A 21,026-nucleotide genomic window follows, 5' to 3' on the forward strand; every position below is an offset into this window, starting at 1 on the left:
ATTTGCAATTAAAAGCCTTCTGAAAGGGTACCTGGATGGCTCAGTTGGTTAAACGTCCGACTTCGGCTCAGGTCATGATCTCACAGTTCAAGAGTTCGATCCCCGTATTGGGCTGTGCTGACAGCTCAGAGCCTGGAGGCTGCTTCAGATTCTGTATCTCCCTCTCTCTCTGCCCCTCTCTCGCTCACACTCTGTCTCTCTCTCTCAAAAATAAATAAACATTTTAAAAAATTATAAATTTTTTAAAAAGTGAAATAAATAAAAACAAATGATAAAATAAAATCTAAAGTAGAAAAAAGGATCTCTCCGTATTATTTCATGCACCCACATGTGGCTCTGAAATATTTCCAAATGAAAACTTTCATTTTGAAAAAGCTATCACTAAGAATTCATATTAAGAATGTTGATGAACCTAAATTAGAGAGTACTACTTATAATATGTATCATTTTAAACTCAAACCAGCAGTGAGGAAGAAAGACTCTGAATCAGTGTCACGGTCCCTGTTGTTTTTCATTGAAGCTGAGGAATCCATTGTCTCAGAACTCATTTCTGTCCTGGATTCTGTTTGCACAACATTTTGATCAGTAAAACATCTTTCAAGTGCTGAAAGACAAGGAATCTCAAGAGTGATTTTTGTGTCAGGCAAAACTACCCTCCAAGAATGAGGGAGAAATAAAGACATCCTCAGACAAAGGAAAATTTTTAAAAAATGTTGCTGGCTGACTTAGCCTTAAAACATGGCTAAAGGAAATCTGACCAAAAGGATATAATGAAGGAAGGAGCCTCGAAGTACAAAGAAGGAAGAAAGAACAAAAGAAAGAGCAAAATTATGCACGCTGAGAAACTAGATCACTCGTATATCACTGGTGGGAATAGAAGACGGTACAGCTACACTGGGAAGCAGTTCAACAGTTTTTTACAAAACTTAACTTACCGTTATTGCAGGACCCAGCAACTGTGCTCTTGGGCTTTATCTCAGAGAAATGAAAACTGATGCTCACATTGAAACCTGTACATGAGTGTTCATAGCAACTTTACACCTAATAACCAAAAACTGGAAACCCAGACATCCTTCAACCAGTGAACAGATAAACCCCAGTACACCCATACTGTGGACTAGTCCTCAGCAACAAAAAAGAAAGAATTACTGATACACGCAGCAACTTAGTTGAAGCTCCAAGGAATTATGCTGAATGAAAAAAAAAGGCCATCCCCAAAGATTACATACCATATGAGTCTATTTATATAAAACTCCTGAAATGAAAAAAGTATAAAGGAGAAGAGCAGATTAGTGGCTGCCAACGGCAGGGACAAGGCAGTGTAGGAGTAAGAGAGTAGGAGGAGAAAAGCAGGTACAGGTTTAAAAGGCAATAGATGAAAACTACTCACGTCATGAAATTAAATAATATAAAGCTGAATACACATACACACACAAACATAAATCTACACACAAATACAAATAAAACTGAGAACATCTCAATAAAAATCTGTGGATTCTATCAATGTCTACATACTGGTTGTGTGATACTACACTATAGTTTTGCCAGATGGTGTCATTGGGACAAAGTGGGTAAAATGTACACAAGATCTCTCTTACAATTGCATGAGCAGCTACAATTTTCTCAATATAAAATTTCTAATTTTTAACTAATTAATTTTAAGTATCTTAAAAAAATTTTTTTAACATTTATTCAATTTTGAAAGATGAAGAGAGACAGAGCATGAGCAGGGGTGGGGCAGAAAGAGAGGGAGACATAGGATCTGAAGCAGGCTCCAGACTCTGAGCTGTCAGCACAGAGCCTGATGCGGGGCTTGAACCCACAGACTGAGAGATCATGACCTGAGCTGAAGTCAGATGCTTAACCGACTGAGCCACCCAGGTGCCCCTAAGTAATTTTTAATTAGGAGAAGCTACCAGTAGGTGACATTAAGTGTGTTAAGGAATCTATATTAAACAGCGCTACTTGTAATATGTATCATTTCAACTCACCAAAACTGGAAGGGATGAAGAAATATGCTGAAGTATCTTGACCACTGTCATTTTCCAATACAGGTGGGCAATTTGTCATCTTAGTGTTATTTTCCAGGCTGGTTTCTTCTTTGCCCATCATTTCTATAAAGACAACATTTTTTAAGTACTGGAAGAAAAGACTACCAAACTCATGTTCTATACCCAATGAAACTATCCTTCTGTAATAAGGCAAAAATAAAGATATTTACATACAGAGGAAAACCAGAAGTATTTGTCACTAACTGACTTAGGCTCAAAAATGGCTAAAGGAAACTCTTCTTACAGAAAGAATATGAAAGAAAGAGTTCTGGAGCATCAAGAAGGAGAAAGAACAATGGAAAGAGCAGAAATCTGGATGCAGAGTGACTGGTTCACTCATACATTGCTGGCAGGAATGGAAAATGGTACAGCTATGCTGGAAAGCAGTTTGTCCATTTCTTATAAAACTAAGGATGCAATTACCAAAGGGCCTGGAAGTTGCACTCTTGGGCATTCATCCCAGAGAAATAAAAACTTGTGTGAGAGAGTGAAATGAATGAAATGAAGCAAAGCTAAAAACGATAAACAAGTATTCATAGCAGGTTTACCCCTAACAGTTAAAAACAGGAAACCCAGAGGTTTTAACAGCTAAATAAATCATGGGGTATCCAAACAGTGGAATAGTACTCAGCAGCAAAAAAGAAGGAATGACTGACATGTGCAGCAACAGGAGCAACTCTCCAGGGAATTACACTGAGGGAAGAAAGAAGCCAGTCTCAAACACCATGTGATTCCATTTATAGAACAATGCTGAATGGACACATTATAGATCTGGAGAGCAGATTCCTGATTGCCAGCAGAGAGAGACAGGGCATGGCCTGGAATTGGGGAGAGAAGTCCTCTGGAGGGAGGTGGGTGTGGCAAAAAAAGAGCAACATGAGGGAAAATGGTGCTGATGGAACTGTTTTGGGGCTTCCCTGTGGTAGAGGCTACATGAATCTCTGCAGACGGTAACATCGGTAACATCATATAGAACTAAATACACAGGAGCGAAACTGAAACCAGGGACATCTCAATCGTATCTGCTTGTGTCTGCGGATGGTAGAGTAACAGTATCTTGGTTGTGATAATTTGTCACTGTTTTGCAAGATGTTAAGATTGGGTAAAACTGGAGAATGGGAACACAGGACCTCTCGGTATTATTTTTTATAACTGCATGTGCAGCTAAACTTTTCTGAAAATAAAAACTTCATTAGAAAAAGCTACCACTGGGGTTCCTGGGTGGCTCAGTCAGTTGAGTGCCCGACTTCAGCTCAGGTCATGATTTCATGGCTCTGTGAGTTCGAGTCCCGCATCAGGTTCTGTGCTGACAGCTCAGAGTCTGGAGTCTGCTTCGGATTCTGTGTCCCTCTCTCACTCTGCCCCTCCCTCACTCATGCTGTGTGTGTCTCTCTCTCAAGAGTAAATAAAAAAAAGAAAAAGAAAAAGAAAAAGCTACCACTGAGGTGCCTAGGTGGCTCAGTCGTTTGAGCGTCCGACTTTGGCTCAGGTTGTGATCTCATGGTTTGTTCGTGAGTTCAAGTCCCACAATGGGCTCTCTGCTGTCAGCACAGAGCCTGCTTTGGATCCTCTGCCCCCCCACCATGCCCCATGCCTCGGCCCCTCCCCTGCACATGCGTGCACGTTTCTCTCTCTCTCAAAAACAAAAAATAAACAAAAAAACTTTTTTAATATTAAAAAAAAGAAAAAGCTACCACTATCTCACACTAAGGATGTTGAAGAATCTAGATTAAATATACTACTGTATCAAATGTATCACTTCAAAATCACCAAAACTGGGAGGAATGCAGCAACATAAGGGGAAAAAGTCTTGGCCACTGTTGTTTTCCAATAAAAGTGGATAACTTGTTGTCTCAGGGCTCTCTTCCAGGTTGGTTTGAGCCTTTATCGATATTTCTATGAATAAAATATTTTCAAATACCAAAAGTTAAGAAATCTCAACCCTGAAGTCTGTATCAGGCAAAACTGTCCTTCAGTAATGAAACAGATTTATGAGAAAGGTAATGAGTGAACCTGGAGGGCATTAATAAGCCAAATAGCAAACAAGACAAACACTGCATGGTATCATTTATATGTGGAATCTAAAAAGAAAAAAATTCAAACTCATAAAAACAGAGTAGCATAAATGAATGGCAGTTCAATGGCAGCCAGGGGCTGGGTGGGGGTGGGGGGGAATGGGGAGAAGCTGGTGAAAAGGTACCAACTTTCAGTTTTAAGATAAATAAAGTCTGAGGATCTAATGTACAGCTGATAATACTGGACTGTATAACTGAAATTTGCTTAAAGTGTAGAACTTAAGCATTCTCACCACAAAAATAAATAAATAAATAAATAAATAAATAAATAAATAAATAAATAAAAAGGTATGTGAGATGGTAGACATGTTAATTAACTCAATGATGGGAATCATTTCCCCATGTATACGTATATCAAATCACACCGTACACTTTATAAATATATTACAACTTTGTCAATTATACCTCAATAACACTGAAGACAAGATATGAACATCCAAACTGGTTTAAAAAAAAAAAGAATGAAGGGGAAATCATGACATTCTCACACAAAGGAAAGCCAAAAGTATTTGCCACTAGCTGACTTATGTTTGAGAATGGCTAAATGAAAATCTTCTATCACAAAAGAACGATGAAAAAAATTCTGGAGCATTGAAAAAGAAGAAAGAGGGGTACCTGGGTGGCTCACGTTAAGCATCCAACTCTTGGTTTCAGCTCAGGTCATGATCTCATGGTTCATGAGTTCAAGCCCTACATCGGGCTCTGCACTGACAGCACAGAGCCTGCTTGGGATTCTTTCTCTCCCTCTTTCTCTCTCTCTGCCCCTCCCCTGCTCATATGCACGAGCTCTCTCTCAAAATAAATAAACACTTAAATAAATAAATAAACAAAAAGGAAGAAAGAAGAATGAAGGCAGCAGACATGTAGATGCAGAGAAACCAGATCACTCACACACTGCTCGTGCAGAAGTAAAATGGTACCGCCTCTCTGGAAAACTGTGGCAGTTTCTTATAAAACTAAACATGCAATGATCATACAACCAAGCATTTGCACTCTGGGGCATCTAAAAGAAATCAAAACTTATGTTTACATGAAAACCTGTACATAAACAGCCACAGCAATTTTACTTGTAATCCTGAAAAGTAGAAAAAAGTCCAGACGTTCTTCAACAGTGAACCAATACACAAACCTTGGTACATCCACACCATGGAAAGGTACAGAGCAATAAAAAAGAAGGAAATGCTGATACACGCAATAACTCAGATGAATCTCCTGGGGACTTATATTGAGATGGGTGTGGTTACAAACAGGCAAGATGAGGCATCCTTATGGTGGTGGAAATGTTCTATATCTTGACCGTGGCGGTGGACATCCAACCTACTCATGTGATACAATAAAATAGAACTAAACACATACACAAAAATCAATGTAATTAAACTGGGTAAGTCTCAGTAAGAGCTGTGGATGTGGGGTGCCTGGGTGGCTCAGTCAGTTATGCGACCGACTTTGGCTCAGGCCATGATCTCATGGTTTGTGAGCTTGAGCCCCGCGTCGGGCTCTGTGCTGACAGCTCAGGGCCTGGAACCTGCTTTGGATTCTGTGTCTCCCCTTCTCTCTACCCTTCCCCTGCTCACGCTCTGTGTCTCTCTGTCTCTCAATAATAAATAAATATTTTTAAAAATTAAAAAAAAAAAGATCTGTGGATGGTATCAGTGTCAGTCTCCTGGTTGTGATGTTCTACCACGGTCTTGCAAGATGCTATTGTTGGCCGAAATGGGTAAAGCATAAATGAAATCTCTCTGTATTATTTGTTACAAATACAATGGGTATCCAAATTACCACAATATTAAAAGTATGATTTCTTACAAAGAAAAAGCTATCATGAGTTCACACGAAGGATATTGATAGTTCTAACTTAAACAGTGCTACTTGAAGTAAGTATCATTTCAAACTAACCGAAACTGGGTGGGACGGATTGAGATGAAGAGGCAGGATCTGGGCCAGTGTCATTTCCCAATGAAGTTTGGTAATACACCGTCTGACAGCTGTTTTCCAGGCTGGTTTCTGCTTTTTCCAGCATTTCGACAAGCATAACTTTGTCAAGTGCTGAAAGTCAAGAACTCTCATCTGTAAATTCTATACTGAGTTAGATTATCTTTCAGGAAAGAAGGGGGAAATAAAGACATTCTCACACAAAAGAAAATTTTTAAAAAAAATGTTCCTAGCAGATTTACTCAGAAAAGATAGCTAAAGGAAAATCTTCAAACAGAAAGGATATTATGGAGAAGGAATCTTGGGGCATTAGTAAGGAAGAAATAATAGAAAGGTGAGAAATCTAGATGGGGAGAAACTGGATCACCTATACATTGCTACTGGGAATGTAGAATAGCACAGGCTCTCTGGAAAACTGTTTGGCAGTTTTTATAAAACCAAACATGCTACTACCATAAGACCAAGCAATTGTACTCTTGGCATTCATGACAGAGAAATGAAAACTTGTATTTACACAAAAATCAGTATGTGACTGTTCACAGCAGCTTTACTTCTAGTATCCACAGACTTGGAAAGAAAAAAAAAAAACAGATGTCCTTCAATGTGTGAATGCGTTTTTAAAAAAAAATTATTGTGTATCTATACCACAGGAAACCTTTTACCAATAAATGAGAAATAAAAACTTATATTTACCCAAAAATGTGTACATGGGTATTTATAACTGCTTTATTCCTAATGGCCAAACACCAAAAAAAACCCCAGATGTCCTTCAACAGGTGAACAATTAAACAAAATGTTGTATATCTGTAGCATAGAATACTATTTTCAGCAATAATAGTAATAAACTATTGATACATGCAACAAACTGGATGAGTCTCCAAGCAATCTGAGTGGGGGGGGGCGCTACATCATATATGACTCCACTTATATAACAACCTGAAGAGACAAAATTATAGAAACAGAGAAAAGATTAGAGACAGCCAGGCATCGGGGAGGGGTCTTCGGGGCAGGGAAGGTAGGTGTGGTTCTAAAAATTGCAATAACAAGGGATCCTTGAGTGATGGAAATGATCTCTACCTTGACTGTGGTGGTAGACGTGCGAACTTACACGTACAATAAAACTGCGTAGTGCTAAATGCACACATGAACACATATACACATATACACACAGATGCAAATAAAACTGGAGGCATCTCAATAACACCTGTGAATTATATCAATGTCAATGTCTGGGTTGTAGTAACACTGTACCATGGTTCTGCAAGGTGTTATCATTGGGGAAAATCCATAAAGCATAAACGAATCACTCCATATTATTTCTTACTACTGCACTGAATCTTAAGTTACATCAAAATAAAATTTTCAAAAAGAGCTGTAACTGGCTTATATTAAGGATGTTGATGGATCTAGATTAAACAGTTATACACGTGATATGTATCATTTCAAACTCACCAAAATTGGGCAGGAGTAGGAGAGATGAAGAGTCAGTATCTGAGCCCCTGATACTTCCCAATAAAGCTGGGTAATAGATGGTCTCGGAGCTGTTTTCGGGGCTGGTGTCTGCATTTCCTGACATTTCTAGGAGTATGAACTTTTCAATTGCTGAAAGATAAGAACTCTCAACCATGAATTCTACATGAGGCAAAACTATCCTTAAGGAAAAACGTGAAAGAAAGACATCTTGAAACACAGGAAAACTAAAAGAATCTGTCCCCAGCAGACTTACCTGTATAGAAAGGCTAAAGTAAAATCTTCAAACAGAAAGGACATGATGAAAGAAGGAAGTCTGGAGCATCAGGAAGGAGGAAAGAACAATGGGAAGAACAGAAATGTGGATGCGGAGAAAGCAGATCACTCACACTTTGCTGGTGAGAATGCGAACTGGTACAGTCTCTCTGGAAAACTGTTGGACAGTTTCTTATAAAACTGCACATGCAATACCATAAGACTCAACAACTGCACTCTTGGCATTCGTGACAGAAATAAAGCTTATGTTTATACAAAAGCCAGGACACAGATGTTCGTAGCAGCTTTACTCCTAATACCAAAAACTGGAAAAAAGAAAAACCCAACAACAATGACTGTCCTTCAACGGGTGAACGGGTGAACAACTACTGCACGTTGCAACCACAGAAGACTATTCAGCGCTAAAAAGGGAGAAAGTACCGATACATGCAACAACCTGAATGAGTCTTCAGGGAATTGTGCCGACTGAAAATTCCAAATAATCTTCAGAGGTTACATCCCGTAAGATTCTCTTTATACAACACTCTTGGAGAGACAAAATTATAGAGAGCAGCACTTGCTAAGGGTTAAGGAAATGGGCAACGGGAAGGAAAGGGCAGCCTGAGAGAGGCAGGTGTGGTTATAAAAGGGCACGACGAGGCATCCTGATAGCGATGGATATGTTCTGTATCCTGACTGTACTGATGGACATCAAACTTACTCATGTGATAAAATTACGTAGGCATATGTACAAACGCACACAAATCACTACAAGTACAACTGGGAGCATTTCAGTAACATCTGTGTATTGTACCGATGTCAATACCCTGGTTGTGTTATCATCCCATAGTTTTGTAACATGCTAATGTTGGGAGAAACCGGTAAAGAGTAAAATGGATGTCTTTACATTATTTCTTGAAAACATATGTGAATCCAAAATTGTTTCAAAATAAAAAGCTTAATTTAAAGTATGAGCTACCTCTAGCTTCCATTAAGGATGTTGATGCATCTAAAGCAAACAGTGCTACTTATTTTAAACTCACCAAAATTGGGTGGGAGAAAGACAAGTGAAGAGCACTGGTCCCTGTCATTTCCTGATGAACTTGGGTGATTCATTGTCTTGGCGTTGTTTTCCAGGCTGGTTTCTGCTGTTACTGGTATTTCTACAGAAAGGACATTTTTCAAGTGCTTTAGAAAAGAACTCTCAGCCGTTAATTCTATATGTAGCAAGACTATCCTTCATTAATGTACAGGAAATAAAGACATTCTCACATGAAGAAAAACTAAAAGAACTTGTCCCTCACAGACTGACCCTTAAAGAAAGGCCAAAAATATTCAAAATATTCCCAAAATATTCAAACAGAAAAGACATGAAAAAGGAATGGCTCCCTGAGCATCAAGAAGAAAGAACAATGGAAAGAGAAAAAAATAGGCATAAAGAGAAATTGTATCACTTATGTATTACAGGTGTAAAGTCAAATGGCACAGCTCCTCTGAAAAAAATTTTAGCAGTCTCTTATAAAACTAAACATGAAACTGTCCTATGACCCACAATTGCCCTCTCGGGCAGCCACCTCAAAAAAAATATAAACTTAAGTTTACACAAAAACCAGTATATGACTATTTGCAGAATCAAACATGGGAGAGTGGAAGAAACTGTTGATACATGCAACAGTTGGCATGAATCTCCAGGAAATTATGTTTAGGAAAAAAAAAAGCTATGCTCAAAAGGTTATATGGATTTTATTCCATCTAAATAACAATATTCAAGGGGCACCTGGGTGGCTCAGTCAGGTAAGCATCTGACTTTGGCTCAGGTCATGATCTCATGTCTCTCCTTCTGCCCCTCCACCCACTCACACTCTCTCTCTCTCTCAAAAATAAATAAACTTTAAAAAATTAAAAAAAGAAAAAAAGCAATATTCAAGTGACAGAATTATAGAAAGTGAGATCCGTTCACTCTTCGCTAGTGTAGGAGGAAAAGGTGACCAGAGGGAGGTGGCTGTGGTTGTAAAGGGCAGTATGTGGCAACAAAGGAAGCTTTCTGGATCACAACTGTGATGATAAATAACACTCGTGGAATAAAATCGCACAGAACTGAATACATGCACACACACACACACACACACACACACACACACAAATGTGGATATGATCCATGTCAGTACCCCCTAGTTGTGCTATTTTACTATAGTTTTACAAGAGGTTATCGTTGGGGAAAATGGGTAAAACATAAATGGGATCTCTACATAATTTCTTTTTTTTTAACTTTTTTAGCGTTTATTTTTGAGACAGAGAGAGACAGAGACAGAGTGTGAGCGGGAGAGGGGTAGAGAGAGGGGGAGACACAGAACTCAAAGTGGGCTCCGGGCTCTGTGCTGTCAGCATAGAGACAGACGTGGGGCTCAAACTCATGAAGTCATGAACTGTGAGATCATGATCTGAGCCGAAGTCCAACACTCAACCAACTGAGCCACCCAGGCACCCCTAGACATAATTTGTTACAACCACACATGAATCTGCAATGATCTCAAAATAAAAAGCTTCATTAAAAAGAAGAGCTGGCACTGACTTGCATTAAGGATGCTGGTGAATCTGAATGGCATGACTTATCATATGTGTCATTTCAAACTCACCAAAATTGGGAAGGATGAAAACAGATGAAGAGGCAGTATCTTGGCCACTGTCATGTCTCAACAAAGTTGGGTAATACACTGACTTAGCGCTGTCTCCAAGGCTGGCTTCGGCTTTTCCTGGCATTTCTATAAATAAAAGGTTTTCAAGGGCTGTAATACAAGAACCTGCATTCATGAGTTCTATACTGGATGAAACTATCCATCAGGAAAGAAGGGGAAATAAAGACATCTCACACAAATGAGAACTAAAAGGTTTTGTCCCCAGAAGACTGATTCCTACAGAAAGGTTAAAGGAAAATCTTCTATCAGAAAGGATATGAGGGGGCGCCTGGGTGGCGCAGTCGGTTAAGCGTCCGACTTCAGCCAGGTCACGATCTCGTGGTCCGTGAGTTCAAGCCCCGCGTCAGGCTCTGGGCTGATGGCTCAGAGCCTGGAGCCTGTTTCTGATTCTGTGTCTCCCTCTCTCTCTGCCCCTCCCCTGTTCATGCTCTGTCTCTCTCTGTCCCAAAAATAAATAAAAAACGTTGAAAAAAAAATAAAAAAAAAAAAAAAGAAAGGATATGAGGAAAGAAGGAATCACGAAGCATCAGAAGAAAGAACAATGGAAAGAGCAGAAATACGGATGTGAAGAAACTGGGCCACTCATACACAGCTGGCAGCAACATAAAATGGCACAACTATACTGGAAAACAGGTAGTTTCCCATAAAACTGAATATGCAAATAAAAGATAACCAAAAACTGCACTCCTGGGTACTCATTTCCAAGAAATGAACACTTCTATTTACACAAAAACCTGTACATGAATATTCACAGCAGCTTTACCCCAATAGTCAAACACTGGGTGGGGGGGGAATGAAAATTTTCTTCGACAGGTGAGCCGTTAAACTACAGCATACCTATACCATGGAACAGTAGTCAGCATGCAGTGTTACATGCAACAACTTGGTTTAATCTCCAGCGACTTACCTGGGGTGAAAAAAAGCCAGTATGAAAACGTTACATACTACATGCATCCAACTATATAACAATTTTGAAGTGACACACTTTTAGAGATAGAGAATAGATCAGTGGTTGCCAAGAGCTGGGGAAAGGGGAACAGGGAGGGCAGGGCCACCAGAGGGTGAGAAAAATGTTCTGTACCTTGACCACAGTGGTGGATGTGCAAACCCCACGTGATAAAACTGCCTGGAACTAAATGCACAGACACACAGTGAAACCAAACTGGGGATGGCTGAATAAGATCCGTGGGTTATATCAGCATCAGTCTCCAGCCCTTGATATTTTACTGTAGTTTCACAAGATGTTACCTTTGAGGGAGATTGGGTAAGGGGTACCACTCGATTCTTTCTTAGAACTACATGTGAATCTACAATTATCTCCTAAAACTTTTAATTAAAAAAATAGCTATAGCCAACTATACTTCAGCTTAAAAAATAGCTATTGCTAGTTTGCGTTATGAATGCTTTTTAGGGGCACCTGAGTGGCTCAGTCGGTTAAGTATCTCTTGATCTCACCTCCGGTCTTGATCTTAGGGTTGTGAGTTCAAGCCCCATGCTGGGCATGAGCCTTCTTAAAATAATAATAATAATAATAATAATAATAATAATAATGAATGCTCTTTAATCCAGTTGAAAGGATGCTATTTCTAACATGTGCCATTTCAAACTCACCAAAACTGGGAGGGATGCAGAAAGCTGATGAGGCAGCATGTGGGTCCATGCTGCTATTTCCCGGTAAAGTTGAGCAGTTTGCCGCCTCAGGAAACTGGGCCAGACTGGGCTTTCCTTGTGGCAGAAGGGCTGGAGGTACTGCTGGAGGACACTGGGCAGACAGGGTAACACAGCTGGCACCTTCCGCACCTTCGCTGACAAAGTAGGAAAGGGCGGCAAGACCAGGAGCTGGGCCGCCTGGTGTGTGATTGGACTGTAATGAAAACGTGGGGACAACCTTGGGAATTGGTGACTTCTGCCTGAGGTCCGGCTGCTGTAGCTCAGGGGATGCTGCCGACTGAAGAGGAGCTCCCACAGAGTTGGTCAGGGGCTGGGTTTCCTGCTGGTCCTCTGGTACAGAGGGGCCCGCGGCTCCCTGGCCAGGGGAAGAGAATACAATGGGTTATGCTCTTTGCTTTGGTTCCTGGACTTGAATTTCTCCACGAGGTATAAAATTAAAACTGTTTTGTGTAAATCCAGAGGACCTGTAAAATCACACAAACCCATGATAAACCAATTGTGACAATAATAAGTAAAAAGCTGATAAAAGCATGAACACCTGCTTTCCTGGTGAAATCATTTTCCATAGTTAAGGATAAATGCTGAATTTTTATTACATGATTTTTATTCCTCTTCAACCCTACATTTTGAGTGCATTTTATAGATTACAGTTACAAACATAAAAACACTCAGTATCAAAATTTCTCAATCCTCAACTATAGCATTCCTCCAAGAGAGGTTTAATCTCCCATCTGCTGCCACAGTAAGTATATGTCAGCCTTGCTAATCTCAGAGTCATTAGTTCTCTCTCACTTCTAATCGATTGGTATCTTTAGGAACTAGAGGTTTATCAAAGTAGTGAGAATGTTTTTATGACACACAGTTTGGCAACAGGGGCTTCTCCCAAGAAGGTTGCATTTTTGAGACGATTCTGCAAAGCTGGTTTACCTGCCTATTTGTGTTTTCAACAAGTTCTTGCAAACCCTATTATAACACAAAAAGTATTTTAGCAGATCCTATTTCAAAAGAAAAGTAACAGACAAGAAAATACCAGTAAGCCAAATCTTTATCGCTAGAAACAAGGGAAGCTCTGAAGCCATCAGAAAGATCGTTTCCCACTTGACGCCCAGTTTTGGTGACACAGAGCCGAGCTGGCTGAGATAAGGGGCCCCAGCCTCCTACTCAACTACTCATGCCATACAGGCGTTTTCAGAAGCTTTACTACCCGCAAGTAAATGTACTACCATTCTTATAAGCCACCACATTTAGGACGGAGTCGGTTTACGTCAAGGAGAATGCTATTTTAGGAAAGAAAGTTTCAAACCTGCTAAAAGGCCAAAGAGCCTCTCTGCATAGAATGACGGTGCGAACTCCTAGGCAGTGAGCATTCCACTCCGGAAAGAACAGTGAGCCAGATATAACAGATGTGACTTCTGGCTTCAAAGTATTTTTAACTCAGGCCATCGACAGTTACCCTTACAAAACCTTTGAGTGCATGTCCCGTACAGGCCAACCAGGTTGGGGACTAATAAAACCTGAGAATTCTTCAAATACACAGAAACTTCATTCAGGGAAGCAATACACTTCAACCGGAGGCTGGAACCATTTCCCTTCATTCCTCCATTCATTCAAATAAACAGTTCTTGGGGGCCTACGACCTGTCAGAACTGCTTTGCTAGGTGCCGGCAATATGGACAGAAAACACAACACAACACAACACAACAAGATCACCGGATCCTGCCCGAAGAAACTCCCATTGTAGCTGGAGAGGGATGATTTCAATCAAGTGACCGGCAGCCGCAGCAGTGGTTCTCCAAGTGCGGCCTCCGGCCAGTAGCATCCACATCGCCTACTGGCTTGTCGGAAAGGCACCGTCTCCCACCCCAGACGTACTGAGTGGGAAACCCTGAGGATGGGGGCGGCGATCTGTTTCCACAAGCCCTCCAGGTGGTTCTGCTGCGTGATCCAGCGAGACCCACCGGTCTGTAACGCTGAGGTAAATGGCGCAGGCGCTAGGGGGACATGCTTGGGTTCTGATGCTTATCAGCTGTGTGACCTTGGGCAAGTGGCTTAACTTCTCTGTGCTTCCGTTTCCTCACCTACAGAATCGAGATGAGCGCATCTCTCAGAGTTCCCCTGAGGACAAAGTGAGGCGCTGGAGTATGATGTTACTACGAACGTAACCACGATACCACCTGCCGACCGCTCCGCTAGCGCTCAATCACCCGCTGATATTCGTATTATTTATTATTACACTCGGACGGCTACGGCACAGGTAAGAAGGGGAGGCTAAGCGCACACAAGAGCAAGCCCGAACCCAGGCCGGCAGTCGTGGCAGGCCTTCCAGAGAGGTCTACGCCGAGAATTCCAAGACCAGCCGGTGTTCGCTAGCTAAAGATGCATGGCAGGGCATAGAGGGCAGAAGGAACGGCAGATTCAAAACTACCCAAACAGAACACGGGAAGGCACACGTTAGACAGTGAGCGTAAACGACGTGCAAAGAGCAGCGTTTCGAGGGAAGGAGAGAGACAGGGGGACAGAAAGACGGATGGGGGCCCCAAAGAGGAGGTTTTGTTGAGCTGCAGGAGGACGTGCGCAGAGTGATGCAGACCGAGGCTGAAGGGACAGGAGGTGGTGACCGACGAAGGGAGGGGTCTCGGCACAGGGCAAGAGGCCTGGGGGCAGAGCCCCGTGCAGGTGCGGCTGTTCGCCCTACAGGGGAGACGCCGCCCCGAGGACAGATGCCAGGCTACTCGGTGGGCCCTGGGGAGAGCAGTTGGGACCGGGAGGGATTTCTGCCTCACACCCTGCCTCGCCTCCGTGAAGGAAGAGGAAGAAGCGGGGGGCTGAGCTGTTGGGAGCTCGTGGGGACCGGCAGGGAGCTGGCCAGAGAGCTGCGGAAGGGCCAGGGCGCAGCGGGAGGGCGCCCCCTCCGCCTCCCGGGCTGCGGAGGGCTGGGGTCTTCCAGAAGGGGACGCCGGGCAAGGACGGAAAAGGAAAAGATGGCGGTGCTGCGGCAACCGGCCTGGGCTGGGCAGGGAAGGGGTCCAACAAAGGAGAGAGCGAGCCCGCTGGGAGCCGCGGGGACCGCCGAGGGCCCGCGTCAGGGCCGTAACTCGAGGCCCCGGGCATTTCTCCTCGTAGGCGCGCGCGCCCACGTCTTCCCAGTGGCTCAGGGAGAAGGCGCGGCAGAGGCGGGGGGGGGGGGGGGGGGGGGGGGGGGGGAGGGGGGGACGGGGATGCTTCCGGAAGTGGGGGGACAGCCCTGCTCCTGCTCCGGGGCGGAGCCTCCCTCCTGCATCCCGCACCCCGCCCCCTGCACGTCCTCCCCCCCCCCCCCCAGCCCTGCCGCGTCCCCTCCAGGCAGTCCCCCTGCAGGCAGTCAGCTTCTGCTCTCAGTGACAGTGATAAAGACTCACGTAATAAACTCTCTTCGGCACCCTACCTGGTTTTAATCCAAGACACTTGGTTTGTCAAGAACTACTTTTTAAAAAATAACCTTTCATTACCTCTAGAGGATGCAGCTCACAAAATGCTTGATTTACATACTTCTATCAATCTCTACCAACAGGCTCACTTTTACAACATCCCCTCGAAACTATGTAAGATACTCCTTAAAAAGCAGTAGTGAGCTGCCATTTTCTTTCAATTGAGATATCTTGATATGCATTTAGGCACATACTAAATTCTATCGAAATCAGCCAATTTCCTTAAGAGAGTATATTGGAGAAATCAAACATTGAACAATCTAGATGAAAGACATTGAACTACATTGGACCAGTTATGGGCTGTTGGGTTTTTTAAAGCTACAGAAGCCATATTCTTATTTCAAGTGTTCCACCTAGAGGTACTGTTCTAACTAGAACTTTTTTTTTAAATATATTACAATGGAGTGATAATCACACAGAATTTGACACAACAAAACAATGACATTAAATGAGGTTAAAAAACTTTTACGTAAAATTTTGGAAAACTACATTTAAAAGACAGAAATTTGATACCTCACAATGGTGTTGAAGTTCCATAAGTTGATTTTGATGATTTTCATCAGAGAAACTTTCAGATGCATTGCTCTGCTATTAATATTATAAAAAGAAGTAGTCAGTGCTTAATATCACTAGGACCCAAACTAAGCACTAGAAAACCCAATACTTTATATTACATAATTTATCTATTTTAATTATTTCCTTTTTCATCTACATTCCAAAAGCACTTCATAAGTCTTATAATATAAAGCAAACATAAAGTAAAACCAAAACCCGTATTCACATGAGAATGAAAAAGATAAAAGCTGATTAAAAAGGAGGGTGAGGAAAGAAGTTATTAGATAAAAACCTAGATTTAAGAAAAGCTACTGAATATCAGTATGAACACATAGTTTACAATACATATAAAAACAGCTATAGAAATAAAAATGTATGTGTAAGCTTGGGATAGTATACATATATTTCCTAGCTCTGTCCACTGGGAGGACCTAAGAGCAATGATACAAGAGTAGCAATGAACATATCTAGTGTCCAGATCTTGGTTTCTAAATATCACTCTTCAGTAAAGGAACCAGGGCCCCTTGGGGAGAGGTGACTTCAGAGCTGGGTCAGGGAAAGTATAAATGAGCCTAGAATATCTTGTGATATCAGAAAATAAGGAAGTGCTCAAAAAGAAGTAGGGGCATGTGAAAAGGCCACAGGATCCAACTAGAAGGAACTCCCAATAACCAAAGTTGTAAAATTAGATCAATAAAACAATGATAATATTGGATTATTTAAAAACTCATATAGGAGCACGTAGGCAGCTCAGTCTATTAAGCGTCCAACTCCTGATTTCGGCTCAGATCATGGTCTCACCACAGTCATGGGATGGAACCCCGTGTCAGGCTCCGCACCGACAGCACTGAGCCTGCTTGGGATTTGCCCTGCCTGCCCCTCCCCTCCTTGCACACTCTCACTCTTTCTCTCTAAAATAAACTTAAAAAAAATTTAAAAACTCATATGATACAATAAATGCCCATGAGTCCATACAGATATAAAATATATAATTGAATAAATAAGTAAATGGGGGAGAAAGGACAGCTCTTCCTTACAAATGAATTCCTATTAATATATACATAGGAATGAGGGAAATAGTTAACATTTGGCAAACACCACAGTAGTGAATGTTGCAGGTAAAATACATGAAACAACTCAGTGGGCAAAATAATTGAGGAGAAACGGGATATTAGCATAGTCTCAAAGTACCTCCCACCAGGATATTTATTAGTCACAAAGGGAAAAACAGTAACTTTACAGTGGAAAAATCCAGAAGATACCACATTAACCAAGAGACTGAATGTTAACATCACCAGTAAAAAGATATATATGGACACCATGTGTCCCTGATAACGATTTAATAAGGAGACAACATCATTTGGATGGCATGTTTGCCAAAAATGCATAATCTCAAGCTATTCAAGAGAAAATAATCAGACATACAAAAATTGAGAGACATTTTACAAAATAACTGATCTGCACACTCATCAAAAATGTCAAGGCCATGAAAGACAAGGGAAAAATGAGGAACTGTCACAGACTGCAAGAAACTAAGGAGACACCACTGAATTCACTGTGGGATACTGGATTGGATCCTGGAGGAGAAAAAGGACAAGGGGGAGAGGAATGCTGAAATTCAAACAAGGGTTGCAGGTCAGCTGACAGGACTGTAACAGTGTTAACATCGTACTTGCAAAAACAGTCCTATGCTTCAAAAATTACCCTAATTTTAAGTTATACAGGTAAGTTAACATTGAGGGAAGCTGTATGTATGAGAATTCTCTGTAATATATTTGCACCTCTTCTGTAAATCTCAAATTATTCCCGAAATTAGAAAAGCTACTCAAACGGTACGAAACCACTGTGAATTTCCTATCAGATAAGGAGAAGGAAACAAAATGGTTAAGTGTTCATTGTCTTGTTCATTGCTAAGGAAGCATACAAATTCATGAGAGAAATATTTCCTTCAGCTCTCAAGTTCAGAGTAACTCCACAGTATGTGAAGGCTGAAAAAGAATTTAAATCATTTTCTGTATGATAGTAAGTGTGAATATATTTGGCAATTAGCAATTAATATTATGTAAATATTCAGTCAGATATGTATTCATTAATTATGCTTCCACCTTCTTCACAATCAGGCATTCATGTTCTTGTCCAGGGAAGATTTATTAATAAACCAAAAGGAAATAGAAAAGAAAAGAACTGAGAGACACACTGAGGACTTCAATTCCGCTTTCAACAAGCACCAAAGACATAAAGGACCTCTGCCCTCTGCAAATAGTACAACAACACAAAAAGATGTACCACTGACCCTTGAACAACATGGGTATAAATTGTGCGAGTCCACTTATACATGGATTTTTTTTTTCCGAGAAATACAGTACAATACTATACGTGTGTTTTTTCTTCCTTACGATTTTTTTAAAGTAGGCTTCATGCTCAGCGTGGAGCCCAACACGGGGCCTGAACTCACCAACCTGAGATCAAGACCTGAGCTGAGATCAAGAGTCAGATGCTTAAATGACTGAGCCACCCAGGCACCCCTTTATGATTTTCTTAATAGCATCCTTTTCTCTAGCTTGCTTTATTGTAAGAATACAGTATATATTACATATTATATATAACACACAACACATGTGTTAATTGACTGTTTACCAGAAAGGCTTCTGGTTAACAGTAGGCTATTAGCAGTTAAGTTTTGGGGGAGTCAGAAGTTATACGTGGCTTTTTGACTGTGTGGGGATCAGCATCCCTAACCCCCACATTGTTCAAGGGTCAACTGTACTTACTTAACTGTTTTCTTATTAACCCAACTACACTCAAGACACCATTTTCTATCAAGCTTAACCCCTTATGTACTTTGGGGTAGAAAGACTAGTCTTCTAGTAATCTGGCACTAGAACCGCTTTGAAAGCAAATATTTCTAACCATCAACAAAGAACCAAATGTTGTATGGTTTGTGACTTTCAAATAATCCAACAGTGACACTCTGTGGACAAAATAAGAAACACTAAAGCACCTATTTTTCTTTTTTTTTTTTTTTTTTCAACTTTTTTATTTATTTTCGGGACAGAGAGAGACAGAGCACGAACGGGGGAGGGGCAGAGAGAGAGGGAGACACAGAATCAGAAACAGGCTCCAGGCTCTGAGCCATCAGCCCAGAGCCCGACGCGGGGCTCGAACTCGCGGACCGCGAGATCGTGACCTGGCTGAAGTCGGACGCTTAACCGACTGCGCCACCCAGGCGCCCCTCACCTATTTTTCTTAATAAACTAATCGCTAAGACACCTTAAATTGTTTTTTGGAATAAAACAGGGTATAAATAAGTAAACGGACAGCAAATAGCCACTATACTTAATTACAATGGACCATAATAATAATTTTAACATAAACATTCCAAGTAGTTATCAATGTCTTTGTGTTAAAAGTTTATGAGGGGCGCCTGGGTGGCTCAGTTGGCTAAGCGTCCGACTTCGGCTCAGGTCACCATCTCACAGCCCGTGAGTTCGAGCCCCGCGTCAGGCTCTGGGCTGATGGCTCAGAGCCTGGAGCCTGCTTCCGATTCTGTGTCTCCCTCTCTCTCTGCCCCTCCCCCGTTCATGCTCTGTCTCTCTGTGTCTCAAAAATAAATAAACGTTAAAAAAAAAATTTTTTTTAAAAGTTTATGAATCAGCCCTGCATTACCAACTTACTAAACAGCAAAAATTATATGGAATTATAATATAGATTACTAATTATAAAAACAATATTGCTATCTTACTCTTGTGTAGTGTTTTATACTTTTCAAAGTGCTTTCACATAATTATGTCAGAAACCATGACTCGTGGTAGGCAGTTAACATCATCCCCAAAGATGAACATACTGGGGTTGATAGAAGTTAAGAGAACTGTCTGTACTACTTAGGTATAGGTACTACTGTCCCCATCCTTATATAAGTAAATAAATGCATTTTTTGTTAAGCTAAGTTATATACAGTCTAATAATCTATTTCATTCTACTTTAGAGATCAAGAAGAACAGCAGAATATGAGGGAAATGTCAAACAGTACAACTATGTCAGGAAACTGGCAGTTTCCTCTAAACTTCATCTATCCAAATACTTTGAACTAGTATTTGCACTCCTGAGTCTTTACTCAAATTAAATGTAAACATACATTCACAAAGTGTTCACATTCTGAACATTATTGTTCAGAACCACTTTACTCATAATAGCCTGAACTGGAAAAAAACCAAATGTGCATCAAAAGGAGAATGGATAAAAAAATTATGGACACTCATACAACAGAATATTACTTAGCAATGAATGGGAATGAAATGTCACTACAACCAGATGAATCTCCAAAATACTGTTCTGGGAAAAAGAGACAGTGACACAAAAGATTACATACTGTATGATTCTACTAATATCAAGTTCTAGAACAGGCAAAACTCATCTATCATAGGGAAAATATTAGAATGGTGTTTCTCCAAGGTTGGGGGCGGAGGCAGGTCTTACTGGGTAGAAGCATGAGGGAACTTTCTGGGATGATGGAAATGTTCTTCTTCTTGATGGCGGGTGGTCGGGGGAGGTATACATATTTGCCAAAACTTGTTGAACTGTTCACTGTATGAAATTAAACTCAATTTGAAGAAAAAGAAATAAAGCAGAATGAAAAAAAACCCAAAGATTTTCACTTTAATATACAAACCCTATAATCTCCCCGTGGATAAGATGATCGTCTTCTTTTGTGTGATAGGAGAAATTCCACTTCCAATGAGTTGGAGCTGTGTCTTTTTAAAGTTGCTATATGGCTCATTTGTGAAACTGCCTGGTCACCTGGGACTGGTAAACCATCTACTCCTGAAAAGCAACACATAAAAAAGTTACTTCACA

Source organism: Lynx rufus, unplaced genomic scaffold (assembly GCF_022079265.1).
Source record: "Lynx rufus isolate CCGP_SWC_20201006 ecotype Redwood Valley unplaced genomic scaffold, mLynRuf1.p SCAF_14, whole genome shotgun sequence".
Lineage (NCBI taxonomy): Eukaryota > Metazoa > Chordata > Mammalia > Carnivora > Felidae > Lynx > Lynx rufus.